Source organism: Amblyraja radiata, chromosome 17 (genome assembly GCF_010909765.2).
Source record: "Amblyraja radiata isolate CabotCenter1 chromosome 17, sAmbRad1.1.pri, whole genome shotgun sequence".
Classification (NCBI taxonomy): domain Eukaryota; kingdom Metazoa; phylum Chordata; class Chondrichthyes; order Rajiformes; family Rajidae; genus Amblyraja; species Amblyraja radiata.
In genome coordinates this window covers 36,124,427-36,139,835 of record NC_045972.1, presented here as the reverse complement: position 1 = coordinate 36,139,835, position 15,409 = coordinate 36,124,427, and positions in this window count along the sequence as shown.

Here is a 15,409-nt window from a genome sequence, read left to right as displayed (position 1 = left end):
TGCAAACATATAGCTTATCAGGCAGCATCTGTGGAAAGAGAAATAGTTAATGTTTCAGGTGAAAGATGCTTCATCAGGATTTGCTAAGGGAATGGATAGGACAAAGTGACTATCGTGGACAGGTCTTGAGCAGGATTGCTGTGGAGTGAGCCTCGATACTATACGCCCTGGGATCTACCTCTGATGGGGCCATCCCACCTGCACCCTAACAGAGAAATTTCCTTTGTCCTATCCATTCCTCCCCCATCCAGCCTGCTGCTTTTTTTGAATTGATTGAAAGATATAATATGCAAACAAGCCCTTCGGCCCATCTAATCATGCCAATTATTGATCACCCGTTGCACAAGTTCTGCTTTCCCACTTTTGCACGCACTCGCTACATTCTAGGGGTTATGGGTAATTTATAGAGGCCAATTGATCAACAAACCCACACATCGCTGGTATGTGAGGAGAAATGGGAGCACACAAAGGAAACCCATGCGGTCACAGGGAGAACGTTCAAACTCTACACAGACAGCTCTCGAGGTCGGGATCAAACCCGGGTGTCTAGCGCTGTGAGGCAGCGGCTCAGCCAACTGCACCACTGTGTTTCATACAGACTTATTTTCTCTTCTTCCAAGGTCTGACCAAGAGCCTGATTTGAAAATTTAACTCTGCTTTTCTTTTCACAGATGCAGCCTGACCTGCTGAGTGTTTCTGCTTTTAGTTTAGCATTCATATCTTTTGCTGCACCTTGCATTGCAGCAAATGACATCCCTTATGCATCATTGCTATGATGAATTTCTTATCTAAAGAAATTGAAGCACAGCAGCTTCGACCCACCAAGTCTGCGCCGACCAGCGTTCACCTTGTACGCTAGCTCTATCCTACACACTAGGGACAATTTACATTTAACAGAAGCCGATTAACCTACAAACCTGGAAGTCTTTGGAGTGTGGGAGGAAGCCTGAGCACCCGGTGAAAACCCACGTGGTCACAGGGAACAACGTGCAAACTCCGTACCGACAGTATCGGGGACTTTAGCTTTGGTGAAATATTTTTTTCTCCCAATTATCAGAAGGTAACAGCTGATGAATGCAATATATCTGTCACATCATTCATCAAGAATCAAGTTGAGAAACAAAAGTGTTTAGTTAACATATGCACCAGGTCAAAGTCTGTACTGCATCCTATACAAGGTCTATTGTAGTTCTATGCTGAGGGAAGGTCCGATGATGCTTCATCATTCCTTATCTTAGGAAAAGGAAGCCCAAGTCTGTGGCGCTGTAAGGCAGTTCTCTACCGCTACGCCACTGTGCCGCCACGTATAGTTTTAATTTTTGCCCATTTTGAGGGTCTTTAGAAGTCACTGGGAGGTCAGCATCTATTGTCAGTCCCAAGATCCTTGTTGCAAGATGATTTGTGACTTGAAGTTGGTCTTGTGGAAAGTGGTGTTTCTACATGGTAGAGATGGGTTGGGAAACTGCCGTCAAGGAGAGCTCTCACAGTGCACTCCGTAGATGGTTCAAGGTTATGGTGTGTTTGGTGACACATGCAACTATAGTCTGCAGAAGGGTCTCGACCCGAAACGTCACCTATTTCTTTTCTTCAGAGATGCTGCCTGACCCTCTGATTTACTCCAGCATTTTGAGTCTATCTTCAGTGTAAACCAGCATCTGCAGTTTCTTCCAACACATTGTTTTTAAAAGATGTTTAACAGACCACCAGGTATTAGATGTGACAACAATGAAAAGCCAATGGATTAAAAGGGGTCAGTGGAAGCATTGATACAACATTGATTGAAGGATAGTGAGTAGACATGCTGATGAGATGGCATAAACATTTCAGTGGGTAATGCTTCAGAATGGTTAAATTGAACGAGTGATCTAAAGATTGGTTGGCTGTGTGTCGATGGACACTATTTGAGTTATGTAGACTTACCCATGATGAACATGAAATGAGTCTTATTGGTTTATTTCTGGGGAATTGCCTTTTTCCATAGGATCTTAATTGAGTCCCCATCTCTGAGATAACTTCATACGAACCAAAACAGGGTAATATCTTGGTTAAGCATTCCTTTTTAATTCTGTGAAATGAGAATATATGAAAATATATAAACAGGGTTATGTAACAGGTACCATTACAGTTGTCTTAATGAATAGGAATGTCACTTGCTTCAGCTAAATGCACTATTATTATTCTTTGTTTCCTTTCTTTACTTTCTCCACCCATCCTCACCTTTTACAGCACCATCTGTGATAACCCCCCAGCTGGTGTTACCTTCACCTGAACATTTCCAACATCAGTGCAATCGTGTATTTGAAGAAGCAGGTGGCTCGTGAGTAGATAGGTTCAAGTAATCACCATATAAGATACATGCTCACCACTTCTGCTACATTCACACATTTCACATACAGACACATACATGCACGCACGCACGCACACACACACATGCACACGCAGGCGGCATGGTGGCATAGTAGTATAGTTGCTGCCTTACAGCTCCAGAGACCCGGGTTCATTCCAGACTATGGGTTTTGTCTGCACAGAGTTTGTACATTCTCCGCGTGACCTGCCTGGTTTCCTCCGGGAGTTCCAGTTTCCACCCACATTTCAAAGACATAAAGGTTTGTAGGTCAATTGGATTGGAAATTATCCTAAGTATGTACGATAGTGTTAGTATGCAGAGATCGCCGGTCGGTGCAGAAGGGCCTATATCTGTGCTGTATCTCTAAACTAAAGTAAACCCCCCCCCCCCCCACACACACACTGAAGCAACACACACACAGAAACACCACACACAGAGAAGCACCACACACACACACACACACACACACACAAACATACATACACGCAAACACACACACAGCAGAAATTAGAACTATATTCTTGGTGAATGAGAAGTGATCTAATTGAAATGTATAAAATCCTAATGAGATATGATAGGGAAAAGGTTGAGATGTTTCTACTAGTGAGAGAATATCAAGAAAACATCATGACAGAATGGTCATTTGAAACAGATTTGCATAGAGACTTCTTCTGGTGGAAGAAGTATTGAATGTCTGGAATTATCCTGGAAGGGTAAGGAGGCTGGAACCAGAGGGGTCATTTAACGAGTAAGTAGGTAGATTTTTCAGAGAACGGCGAACTAAGGACCTTGGGATCTGACGCAGAAGAGGAGTGGATAGGGGCCACCTGCGGAAGATCCGGGATGCAACACAGCATGGTTTGGGAATAGCTCCATCCATGACCGCAAGAAATTAAAGAGAATTGTGGACGCAGCCAAGACCAACAACAAAGCAACCTCCGTTCCATTGACTCCATTTACACCTCACGCTGCCTCGGCAAGGCCACCAGCATAATCAAGGACAATTTTCACCCCGGCCGTTCCATTTTATCCCCTCTCCCATCAGGCAAAAAGATAGTAGTGTGACAATAGACAATAGACAATGGGTGCAGGAGTAAGCCATTCAGCCCTTCGAGCCAGCACCTCCACACCTCCAGATTCAGGGACAGTTTGTTCCCAGCTATTGTCAGGCAACTGGGCCATCTTACCAACAGCTAGAGAGAGGTGCTGAGCTACTATCTACCTCATTGGAGATGCTCGGACTATCTTTGATCAGACTTTATGGGACTTTATCTTCCGCTAAACGTTATACGTGTTATTCCCTTTATCATGTATCTGTCCACTGTCGATGTCTCGATTGTAATCAAGTATTGGCTTTTTGCTGACTGATTAGCATGGAACAAAAGCTTTTCACGGTACCTCAGTTCATGGGACAATAAACTAAACGTATATCAAGATCAGCTATGATATTGAATGGCAGGGCAGCTTTGAGGGACTAAATGGCCTGATACAATCAACGATACACGTTTCTGTACCCCGTCAAAAGAAAATCCCCTCTCTGCTGTTGTTCTGTGAGGGAATCTATATTAACCTCACTGGTTATTATAGTTTATTACTGACAGTGATGGATATCTGGGCTGAGGTCCAATTTCCTCTTTGACTTGACCATCGAGGCCATCATGTCCCAGCTACACTAGTCCCACCTGCCCGTGTTTGGCTCATGTCCCTCCAAACCTGTCCTATCCCCTGTACCTGTCTAACTCTTTCATAAATGTTGCGATAGTCCCAGCATCAACTACCTCCTTTGGCAGCTTGTTCCATACACTCACCACCCTTTGTGTGAAAAAGTTACCCCTCAGATTCCTATTAAATCTTTTCCCCTTCTCCCTAAACTTATGTCATCTGGTCTTTGATTCAGCTGCTCTGTCCCTGATGCACCTTTAACTTTGAGAAAGTGAGAGGAGTCGAAAGATAAGTTGTTGAGGGTGAGGACAGGTTCCGTTAGGCAGACGAGAGTGTTACTAGAGGGAATTGGTTGTGTCTCTGATCAAGGAAGAAACTGAGGGCCTTCACTCTTGCTCCACCTATTTTACAGAAGTTGACTTTTGTATTTATATGTGGTATTATCTGATCTGATCGGATAACATGCAAATCAAGCTTTTTCACTGCACCTCAGTATACATGACAAAAATAAACCTAAACTTATCATTTCTCTACCACACCCTCCAGGGTAATTAGAACATTTGACTACATTAACACAGGCTGGCCCAATGATCTAAAATTGATCCTTTTTATGTCATAGAGTGCCTTACTCCAAGTGTATTCATCATTTGTGTGATGAATAATTTGCACTTTAGATTTATTTAAACATGCTGCAAAATACATGATCAATTAGTTTAGTTTAGTTAAGAGGAAATAGGCCCTTCGGCCCACCGAGTCCGCACCGACCAACGATTCCCGCATTCTAACATTATCCTAGGGACAATTGACATTTATAGCAAGCCAATTAACGTACAAACTTGTATGTCTTTGGAGTGTGGGAGGAAACCGAAGATCTCTGAGAAAACTCACGCAGGTCACCGGAAGAACGTACAAACTCCATACAGACAGTACCCGTAGTCAGAAAGGAACCCGGGTCTCTGGCGCTGTAAGGTAGTAGCTCTATCGCTACGCCACCATGCCGCCCCTAACAACAACAACAACAATAGTGCTTCTATATTCTCTGACCACAATTCTTCTTCAGACATAAATGTTTTCACTTTATTTCAGGCAGCAAAATAAAATTGATTCAAATGAAAAAAATACTTGTTAGCTCGCTTCGTTTGTTTTGAATTCTTTGTTCCGTCCTGTTTCTTTTTAAAACACACACGAAGCAAACCTGAAATGAAGTAGTAGAGAAAATTGTTTAAAGGATTTTAGAAATAATTTGTGTCCCATTTGTTTTAATTTGTCTCCTCTGTTAAGCAGTGGTTAAATGGTTCAACAACTCTGAAGCAGGGGAGCTTCCTACCAACTACAATATCTGCAAGGTACAAGGAGTTGCAATTAATTAAGCAAGGGAACATGAGTGCTCAGTTGGTCAAGGGAAAGGGAGAATTCCATGCTGTATTTTTGTCTAAATGCTAAACAGCATCTTTCGGAAAGGTGCTGTTTGGTATTTAATCAAAAATACATCGTGGAATTCTCTACCTCAGAAGGTAGTGGAGGCCAATTCACTGGATGTTTTCAAGAGAGAGTTAGATTTACCTCCTAGGGTTAAAGGAATCAAGGGATATGGGGAAAAAGCACGGGGTACTTTTTAGATGTTTAAGAAGGAACTGCAGATGCTGGAAAATTGAAGGTAGACAAAAATGCTGGAGAAACTCAGCGGGTGAGGCAGAATCTATGGAACGAAGGAAATAGGCAACGTTTTAGGTCGAAGCCCTTCTTCAGACTGCAGAAGGCTTTCGACACGAAACATTTCCTATTTCCTCGCAGAGGGATCTAGGGGTGCAGGTACATACAGTGCATTCAGAAACTATTCAGACCCCTTCACTTTTTCCACTTTTTGTTACGTTACAGCCTTATTTTAAAATGGATTAAATTCTTTTTTTTTAATCATCAATCTAGACACAATACCCCAGAATGAAGAAGTGTAAACAGGTGTTTAGAAATTTTTGCAAAGTAATTAAATATAAATAACTGAAATATCACATTTACATAAGTAATCAGACCCTTTACTCAGTACTTTGTTGAGGCACCTTTGGCAGCGATTACAGCCTCAAGTCTTCTTGGGTATGACGCTACAAGCTTGGCACACCTGTACTTGGGTAATTTCTCCCATTCTTCTCTGCAGATTTTCTCAAGCTCTGTCAGGTTGGATGGGGAGCGTCGACGCACAGCTATTTTCAGGACTCTCCAGAGATGTTCGATCGGGCTCAAATCCGGGCTCAGGCTGAGCCAATCAACGACATTCACAGACTTGTCACAAAGCTGTGACTTGTCTTGGCTGTGTGCTTCGGGACGTTGTTCATTTGGAGGTGAACCTCTGCCCCAGTCTGAGGTCCAGAATGCTCGGGAGCAGGTTTTCATCAAGGGTCTCTCTGTACTTTGCTCCGTTCATCCTTCCCTTGATTTTGACTAGTCTCCCAGTTCCTGCCGCTGAAAAACATCCCCACAGCATGATGCTACAACCACCATGTTTCACCGTGATGAGCGGTGTCTGGTTTCCTCCAGACATGACGCTTGCCTTTCAGGCCAAAGAGTTCAATCTTGGTTTCATCAGACCAGAGAATCTTGTTTCTCATGGTCTGAGAGTCCTTTAGGTGCCTTTTGGCAAACTCCAAGCGGGCTGTCATGTGCCTTTTACTGAGGAATGGCTTCCATCTGGCCACTCTACCATAAAGGCCTGATTGGTGGATTGCTGCAGATATAGTTGTTCTTCTGGAAGGTTCTCCCATCTCCACAGAGGAACTCTGGTGCTCTGTCAGAGTGACCATCAGGTTCTTGATCATCTCCCTGACCAAGGCCCTTCTCCCCCGATTGCTCAGTTTAGCCGGGCGGCCAGCTCTATGAAGAGTCCTAGTGGTTCATAAGTTCTTCCATTTATGAATGACGGAGGCCACTGGCAATGGGACCTGCAATGCTCCAGAAATTGTTTTATACCCTTCCCCAGATCTGTGTCTCGACACAATCCTGTCTCAGAGGTCTACGGACAATTCCTTCATCTTCATGGCTTGGTTTTTCCTCTGACATGCACTGGGACCTCATTATAGACAGGTGTGTGCCTTTCCAAATCATGACCAATCAATTTAATTTAACACTGGTGGACTCCAATCAAGTTGTAGAAACATCTCAAGGATAATCAATGGAAACAGGATGGGGTGGAAGATTGCAACCTTCACGTGGTCCGCCCTGTCTCGACTAATGCAATCAACTCGACGTGCACAAATGGAAGATCAAATAGAACAATTTGTCCAATAACTTTAGGCTGTGCACGCCACACGAAAGGAGAAGAATGGAAACAGGATGAACCTAAGCTCAATTTTGAGTGTCATAGCAAAGGGTCTGAATACTTATGTAAATGTAATATTTTAGTTATTTATTTTTAATTACTTTGCAACAATTTCTAAACACCTGTTTTTGCTTCTTCATTCTGGGATGTTTTGTGCAGATTGATGATTAAAAAAAGTGGATTTAATCAATTTTAAAATAAGGCTGTAACGTAACAAAATGTGGAAAAAGTGAAGCGGTCTGAATACTTTCAGAATGCATTGTAGTTCCTTGAAAGTGGCATCACAGGTAGATAGGGTCGTCAAGAAGGCTTTTGACACATTGTACTTTATCAGTCAGACTATTCAGTATAGAACTTGGGATATCATGTTACAGTTGTACAGGACATTGGTGAGGCCACATATGGAGTACTGTGTTCGGTTCTGGTCACCCTGTTATAAGAAAGATGTTGTTAAGCTGGTTCAGATTCAGATTCAGATTCAAGAATTCAGATTCAGAATCTTCAGAGAAGATTCATGAGGATGTTGCCAGGACTGGGCTATAGGGAGAGGTTGACCAGGCTAGGACTTTATTCCTTGTAGTGCAGGAGGATGAGGGGGGATGTTATAGAGGTGTATGAGATCATGAGAGGAATAGATAAGGTGAATGCACAGAATCGTTTTACCCAGTGTAGGGGAATCAAGAAACAAAGGACATTGGTTTAAACTTATCCACACCGGCCAACATAAAGTGATATAATGTGGAAACAGGCCATTCGGCCCAACTTACCCACACTGGCCAACATTGCCCAGCTACACTAGACCCATCTGCCTGCGTTTGGTCCATATCCCTCTAAACTTATCCTATCCATGCACCTGTCTAACAGTTTCTTAAATGTTGGGATAGTCACAGCCTCAACTACCTTCTTATTTCATACACCCACCACCCTTTGAGTGAAAAAGTTACCGCTCAGATTCCCATTAAATCTTTTCCCCTTCATCTTGAACCTATGTCCTCTGGTCCTCGATTCTTCTATTCTGGGCAAGAGATTCTGTGCATCTAATGGACAGAGATGGAGAGAAGGATAGAGGTCTATTGCTTGGTTGGGGCAGTGACTGCCACGCTGGTCATGATGAAGTGATAATGGGAGGAGATCGCTCATGAAGGGGTGGCGTATCAGGTTGAGACCCTTCTTCACACTGTGAGTCGGGGAAAGGTAAACGAGTGATATAGATAGTGGGAGGATATCGCTCATGAGATCAGTGCTGGAGTCAAGCACTGAGTTCACGGTGCAGGGCAGGAAAGACTCAGTCACCTCATGGTCACAGTTAACAAGCCCATTGTAGGGCTCCACCTTCTAACCAGGACACCACAATTCACACTCTGTTTTCTGCACAATAATGCTGGTGGTGGAAACTACATTAATCTGCGTGTCATGCTCCCCCAGATTTCAATAAATTCCAAAAGTACTTCATTCTGATTTAATTTGCCTGTGGCTGAGAAAATAGAAATATCATTGTGACATTTCTAAGCCTTCCTGTATCTGTGTATTTATATTTGTCATTAATTTGGTTAATGAAGGAAAGGATTCAAAGAGCTTTGAGTTCCTCATGCTGTTAAAAGTACTGACCTTCACATTTCTCCATAGATTTGTCATTGCAACATTGTTCTGTCGAGACAAGAGAAAGAATCACAGTTAGGGTTTGCTGCAGTCCCGTGAAGGCTTGGATCTTTGTACTTCCAAGGCTTTAAAGATCACGATCATCTGGGCAAGAGGGCTGAGGAATGGTTGATGGAATTTGACGCAGATAAGTATGAGGTATTACAGGACCTTCCAGTGAATGACAGGGTCCTGGGGATTGTTGTAGAACAGAGGGATCTGGGGATGTAGGTATATAATTCCATGAAAGAGGTGTCACAGGAAGATAAAGTGATCAAGATGGCACTCAGTACATTGGCCTTCATCATTTAGGATATTGTGTATAGAAGTTGGGATGTTATGTTATAGATGTACAACACATTGGTAGCCCATGTTTGGAGTATTGTATTCAGTTTAGGTCACCCTGTTAGCATAAGGATGTAATTAATTGGGTAAGAGTGCAGAGAAAATTTACGAGGATGTTGCCAGGACTTGAGAGTCTGAGCGAAAGGGAGGGATTGTGCAGTCTAGGAAGTTATTGCTTGGCTGAGGGGTAATGTCATAGAGGTGTATGGAATCACGGTGCAGGGCAGGAAAGACTCAAGTCATCTCACATTCATAGTCACAGTTAACGAGCCCATTGTACCATAATCGTACTCTGTTTTCTGCAACATCTATATTACTAATAATCGATCTTGACCGCTTTTGGCCCACTTTGGTGCGATTTCCGAGAGAACGCCGCCACCTATGGCCGTCATTTTTGGCCACCTCGCTCAGAGCCCATGTCCGCCTTCCTGGACCAGAGGATTTTTCCCATCGATGAAAAATCGGAGAGATATTAATGTTTTTTTTAAATTGCCATTCTCTCTGCTGCCCCTGCTGGAGGGAGGGGGAGGGACTATAAAACCAGGAAGTGGTGTGCCTCACTCATTCTCTGCAAGATGGCGGAAGCAAGAGGGTCACGTCTCTCTGAGCTCTGAATAACACTGAACACATGTCTACTCAACTGTGAGTTCCCTTAATGTGGTTTGAAAATGAAAATATGGTTGGTTTGAAGTAAAAAGGCACTGCCTGCAAATGGTGGTTTGGGTGCTTTGGCTTACAGTAAAAAGGCACTATTGCAAATGGTGGTTTGGGTGCTTTGGCTTGAAGTTGAAAGGCACTACTTACTGCAAATGGTGGCTTGGGTGCTTTGGCTTGAAGTTGAAAGGCACTACTTACTGCAAATGGTGGTTTGGGTGCTTTGGCTTGAAGTTGAAAGGCACTACTTACTGCAAATGGTAGTTTGGGTGCTTTGGCTTGAAGTTGAAAGGCACTACTTACTGCAAATGGTGGTTTGGATGCTTTGGCTTGAAGTTAAAAGGCACTACTGCAAATGCACTTACTTCCTGTTTGCACTGTATATTGATTTTAGATTAAAAAACGCTACCACTTATGGCTGTGATTTTTGGCCATCTTACTCAGTCCCCCTCCGCTCAGCAAGTGCAGAGAATTCTTCCCATCAATGAAAAATAAAAGTGTTATTGGTGTTTAAAAAATGTTGAGAATCTCTCTCCTGTCAATCACGCCATGAAGGCCGCACTTTTTCCGGTGGGAGGGGGAGGGGTTATAAAACCCGGTGGTGTGGGTGTGGCTCAGTCTCTGCATGATGGGGAGGGAGAGGTCACGACTCTGTCTGAGCTGTGAATCAACTGAACACACTGAATGTCTACTGAACTGTGAGTTTGGTGTTTTGTGTGGTTTTATGGTAGTTTTATGGTGGTTTCACCGTGCATGAAATGGTATGAAGCTGCATTTGAATTTGTTGGCCTTGCACCCTGCTTGAAATGGAATGAAACTGCACTTGAATTTGGTGGCCTTGCACCCTGCTTGAAGTGGAATGAAACTGCACTTGAATTTGGCGGCCTTGCACCCTGCTTGAAGTGGTATGAAACTGCACTGAATTTGGTGGCCTTGCACCCTGCTGAAAGTGGTATGAAACTACACTTGAATTTGGTGGCCTTGCACCCTGCTTGAAGTGGTAGGAAACTGCACTTGAATTCGGTGGCCTTGTACCCTGCTTGAAATGGTAGGAAAATGGATTTGAATTCGGTGGCCTTGCACCCTGCTTGAAGTGGTAAGAAACTGCACTTGAATTTGGTGGCCTTGCACACTGCTTGAAATGGTAGGAAAATGGATTTGAATTTGGTGGCCTTGCACCCTGCTTGCACCCAGCCGTGAGTGAGCTGCCAGCAGATCAGGCTTGAGGGACTGAGCTGCCACCCCAAGAACCCATACCAGCGCTCCAGGAAGCCCCCCCACTGGCCACCAATATTGGAATTGGTGGAGAGGTGGAATATTGTGTCGCGGGACCAGCCCTCCCGTGTAAACATGGGACCCAACGGGTCCCACTTAGTCTAGTACAATAGAATGCTAGAGGTAGGAACTTGACAAATCTGGATGTCATTTCCTCAAGATTGCAATAGCTTCCGAAATATGACATTCTGATTTACTCTGGGAAAACATGTAGCTGGGAAAATAGACATATAATTGTAATATTTCCGAGCCAAACTGAATATGAGTACGTAATTATCATTGCATTGGTTTATAAAGGAACGAGTTCAAAGAGATTTAAGTTCCTCATGTTGTTAAAACTTACTGACCTCTGCACTTTTTAAATGCGTCTTTGCAACAACCTGTAGAGACAAAAAGATTGACCTGCTGTCAGGGAAGTGCTGTAGTCCAGCAATCCTTGGGATTTTGTACTTTCAAAACTTGTGAATTTTCAGTTCTTTCATAATTTTTTTTTTTTTTTCAATCACTTACCTCGACGGAGATGTGATTTTTCTCCGTATCGTACCTCCGTCCCCCCTGCGGCCTAACATCTTTCGGGTGCGCGGACTCTAACATCGCGGAGCCTGCGATCCTTTGCCAAGGATCGACTGTGAAGAGCTCCAACTCCAACTATGGACTTTAACACTGTGAAGCCCGCGGTCTCCGTTAAGAAGAGGCCAACTCGGAAGCTCCATGCCGTGCAGCTATGCAGCTATCCTCATCATGCGAATGCTATGAGGATGCAGGGTGACTTGGACAGGTTGGGTGAGTGGGCAGATGCATGGCAGATGCAATTTAATGTGAATAAATGTGAGATTATCCATTTTAGTGGCAAAAACAGGAAGGCAAATTATTATCTGAATGGTGTCAAGTTGGGAAATGGGGAAGTACAACGAGATCTAGGGGTCCTTGTTCATCGGTCACTGAAAGTAAGCTTACAGGTACAGCAGGCAGTGAAGAAAGCGAATGGCATGTTGGCCTTCATAAGAGGAGTTGAGTATAGGAGCAAAGAGGTCATTCTGCAGTTGTATAGGACCCTAGTGAGACCACATCTGGAGTATTGTGTGCCGCTTTGGTCTCCAAATTTGAGGAAGGACATTCTTGCAATTGAGGGAGTGCAGTGTAGGTTCATGAGATTAATTCCCGGGATGGCGGGACTGTCATAGGTTGATAAAGCAATGGGGAGAGACAAGTGGTGTGTGATTTGGATCAATCTTTGAAAGAGCAAGTACAAAGACTATGGGTGAAATGGCCTCTTTCCATTCCGTTTCATTCTAAGTTCATATGATGATATGAATTGAGGAATTCTATATTATGACTACTGCCACAGGATACAACACAGACCTACATTATTTTTTGCCTGTGGTCAGAGATATATTAATGTATACAAAATATGGCTTCATGCTGATGCAGGCTATGAAGGAGATTTCTGTGGACAAGGCATATTAATAACAATAGGCACATCTCAAAGAGTTTTCATTATGCTATTTTGGTATGCTAGCCTTTATAAATCAGAGCATTGAGTATAGAAGCTGGGATGTAATGTTAAAATTGTACAAGGCATTGGTGAGACCAAATCTGGAATATGGTGTACAATTTTGGTCGCCCAATTATAGGAAGGATGTCAACAAAATAGAGAGAGTACAGAGGAGATTTACTAGAATGTTGCCCGGGTTTCAACAACTAAGTTACAGAGATAGGTTGAATAAGTTAGGTCTTTATTCTCTGGAGCGCAGAAGGTTAAGGGGGGACTTGATAGAGGTCTTTAAAATGATGAGAGGGATAGACAGAGTTGATGTGGACAAGCCTTTTCCTTTGAGAATAGGGAAAATTCAAACAAGAGGACATGACTTCAGAATTAAGGGACAGAAGTTTAGGGGTAACATGAGGGGGAACTTCTTTACTCAGAGAGTGGTAGCGGTGTGGAATGAGCTTCCAGTGGAAGTGGTGGAGGCAGGTTCGTTGGTATCATTTAAAAATAAATTGGATAGGCATATGGATGAGAAGGGAATGGAGGGTTATGGTATGAGTGCAGGCAGGTGGGACTAAGGGAAAAAAAGTTGTTCGGCACGGACTTGTAGGGCCGAGATGGCCTGTTTCCGTGCTGTAATTGTCATATGGTTATATGGTTATTACATTTGGAACCAATTGCAAATACACTGGCCTTTTGCAGCATTTAACAATCAACGGTTGTCCTTGTCTAGCTGTGTCAGCCCGCAGTATTTGCATAGACCTGCCACAATCTGATAAAATCAAGGCATATCAGCTCAGTTACAAGTTCTATTTTCTGCTTCTTCCGGCATGTTGGATGAGAAATTACAACACATAATTAGTAAGTTTTCCAAATACACTAACAAGAGTGGTATTGTAGATAGTGAAGACGGTTTTCAAAACTTGCAGCAAGATCTTGATCGAGTGGGCTGAGGAATGGTTGATGGAGTTTAATACATAGAAGAGCAAGGTGTTGCATTTTAGGAAGTCAAACCAGGGCAGGATCTACACTGTGAATATCAGGGCTCCGGGGAGTGTTGTAGAGCAGAGGGATCTGGGTGTGCAAGTACATACAGTGCATTCAGAAACTATTCAGACCCCTTCACTTTTTTCCCATTTTGTTACGTTACATCCTTATTTTAAAAGGGATTAAATTCTTTTTTTGTATCATCAATCTATACATAATACCCCAGAATGAAGACGCGAAAGCAGGTGTTTAGAAATTTTTTAAAAGTAATTAAAAAATAAATAACTGCAATATCACATTTATATAAGTATTCAGACCCTTCACTCAGTAATTTGTTGAGGGTCCTTTGGCAACGATTGCAGCCTCAAGTCTTCTTGGGTATGACGCTACAATCTTGGCACACTTGTATTTGGGTAATTTCTCCCATTCTTCTCTACAGATCCTCTCAAGCTCTGTCAGGTTGGATGGGGAGCGTCGATGCACAGCTATTTTGAGGACCCTCCAGAGATGTTCGATCGGGTTCAAGTCCAGGCTCAGGCTGAGTCAATCAACGACATTCACAGACTTGGCATGAAGCCACTCCTGCGTTGTCTTGGCTGTGTGCTTCAGGACGTTGTCCTGTGGGAAGGTGAACCTCCGCCCCAGTCTAAGGTCCAGAATGTTCTTCAGCAGGTTTTCATCAAGGATCTCTCTGTACTTTGCTCTGTTCATCTTTCCCTCGATCCTGACTATTCTCCCAGTTCCTGCCGCTGAAAAACATCCCCACAGCATGATGCTGCCACCAACATGCTTCACTGTGATGAGCGGTGTCTGGTTTCCTCCAGACGAGACGCTTGCCTTTCAGCCAAAGAGTTCAATCTTGGTTTCCTCAGACCAGAGAATCTTGTTTCTCATGGTCTGAGAGTCCTTTAGGTGCCTTTTGGCAATTCCAAGCGGGCTGTCATGTGCCTTTTACTGAGGAATGGCTTCCATCTGGCCATTCTACCATAAAGACCTGATTGGTGGATTGCTGCAGATATAGTTGTTCTTCTGGAAGGTTCTCCCATCTCCACAGAGGAGCTCTGGTGCTCTGTCAGAGTGACCATCAGGTTCTTGATCATCTCCCTGACCAAGGCCCTTCTCCCCCGATTGCTCAGTTTAGCCGGGCAGCCAGCTCTATGAAGAGTCCTGGTGGTTCATAAGTTCTTCCATTTATGAATGACGGAGGCCACTGGCAATGGGACCTGCAATGCTCCAGAAATTGTTTTATACCCTTCCCCAGATCTGTGCCTTGACACAATCCTGTGTCAGAGGTCTACGGACAATTCCTTCATCTTCAAGGCTTGGTTTTTCCTCTGACATGCACTGTCAACTGTGGGACATTATAGACAGGTGTGTGCCTTTCCAAATCATGACCAATCAATTTAATTTAACACTGGTGGACTCCAATTAAGTTGTAGAAACATCTCAAGGATAATCAATGGAAACAGGATGGGGTGGAAGATTGCAACCTTCACGTGGTGCGCCCTGTCTCGACTAATGCAATCAACTCGACGTGCACAAACGGAAGATCAAATAGAACAAGTTGTCCAACAACTTTAGGCTGTGCACGCCACACGAAAGAAGAAGAATGGCTGCCGCTCGAGCTCCGCACGGGAGCAGGCGGCCAAATTTGCAGGCCGCTGTGGGGCTACATAGGAGCTGGAATGCTGGCTGCCGGCAT